We start from the raw sequence: 1,944 nt of genomic DNA on the forward strand, positions 1-1,944 counted from the left end.
GTATCGATAACCCCCAGAACCATTCCGGTGTCCGAATATAGTCATCCAATATATCAATCTTCATGTCTCGACCATTTCGAGACTCCTCGTCATGTCTATGATCACAACCGGGATTCCGAACTACCTTCGGTACATCAAAACACATAAACTCATAATATAACCGTCATCGAACTTTAAGCGTGCGGACCCTATGGGTTCGAGAACTATGTAGACATGACCGAGACATGTCTCCAGTCAATAACCAATAGCGGAACCTGGATGCTCATATTGACTCCTACATATTCTATGAAGATCTTTATCGGTCGAACCGCATAACAACATTTGTTGTTCCCTTTGTCATCGGTATGTTACTTGCCCGAGATTCGATCGTCGGTATCTCCATACCTAGTTCAATCTCGTTACCGGCAAGTCTCTTTACTCGTTCTGTAATACATCATCCCGTAGCTAACTCATTAGTTGCAATGCTTGCAAGGCTTAAGTGATGTGTATTACCGAGTGGGCCCAGAGATACCTCTCCAACAATCGGAGTGACAAATCCTAATCTTGAAATACGCCAACCCAACAAGTACTTTTGGAGACACCTGTAGAGCACCTTTATAATCACCCAGTTACGTTGTGACGTTTGGTAGCACACAAAGTGTTCCTCCGGTAAACGGGAGTTGCATAATCTCATAGTCACAGGAACATGTATAAGTCATGAAGAAAGCAATAGCAACAAACTAAACGATCAAGTGCTAAGCTAACGGAATGGGTCAAGTCAATCACATAATTCTCCTAATGATGTGATCCCGTTAATCAAATGACAACTCTCTGTCTATGGCTAGGAAACATAACCATCTTCGATCAACGAGCTAGTCAAGTAGAGGCATACTAGTGGCACTCTGTTTGTCTATGTATTCACACATGTATCATGTTTCCGGTTAATACAATTCTAGCATGAATAATAAACATTTAGCATGATATAAGGAAATAAATAATAACTTTATTATTGCCTCTAGGGAATATTTACTTCAGTCTCCCACTTGCACTAGAGTCAATAATCTAGTTCACATCTTTATGTGATCAGTTCACATCTCCATGTGACTAATACCCAAAGGGTTTATTAGAGTCTATAATCTAGTTCACATCGCTATGTGATTAACACCCAAAGAGTGATCATGTTTTGCTTGTGAGATAAGTTTAGTCTATGGGTCTGCAACATTCAGATCCGTATGTATTTCACAAATTTCTATGTCTACAATGCTCTGCATGGAGCCACTCTAGCTAATTGCTCCCACTTTCAATATGTATCCAGATTGAGACTTAGAGTCATCTAGATCGATGTAAAAAGCTTGTATCGACGTAACTCTTTACGACGAACTCTTTTTTCATTATTGTACTCCCTTGCCAAAAAGATGCTAAGGTATACAATATTACTGGTAAACAACATAGCATACTTTATAGAACCTATGACTGAGGCATTGGGAATGACTTATCATTCTCTTTCTATTTTCTGCCGTGGTCGGATTTTGAGTATTTACTCAACTTCACACCTTGCAACACAAGCAAGAACTCCTTCTTTGACTGTTCCATTTTGAACTACTTCAAAATCTTGTCAAGGTATGTACTCATTGGAATAACTTATCAAGCGTCTTGATCTATCTCTATAGATCTTGATGCTCAGTGTGTAAGCAGCTTCATCGAGGTCTTTCTTTGAAAAACTCCTTCCAAAAACTCCTTTATGCTTGACAGAAAATTTGACATTCTTTCCGATCAACAATATGTCATTCACATATACTTATCAGAAATTTTGTAGTGCTCCCACTCACTTTCTTGTAAATACAGGCTTCACCGCAAGTCTATATTGTTGGGGAACGTAGTAATTTCAAAAAATTTCCTACGCACACGCAAGATCATGGTGATGCATAGCAACGAGAGGGGGGAGTGTTGTCCACGTACCCTCGT

The sequence above is a fragment of the Triticum dicoccoides genome, chromosome 1A (genome assembly GCF_002162155.2).
Source record: "Triticum dicoccoides isolate Atlit2015 ecotype Zavitan chromosome 1A, WEW_v2.0, whole genome shotgun sequence".
Classification (NCBI taxonomy): Eukaryota; Viridiplantae; Streptophyta; class Magnoliopsida; order Poales; family Poaceae; genus Triticum; species Triticum dicoccoides.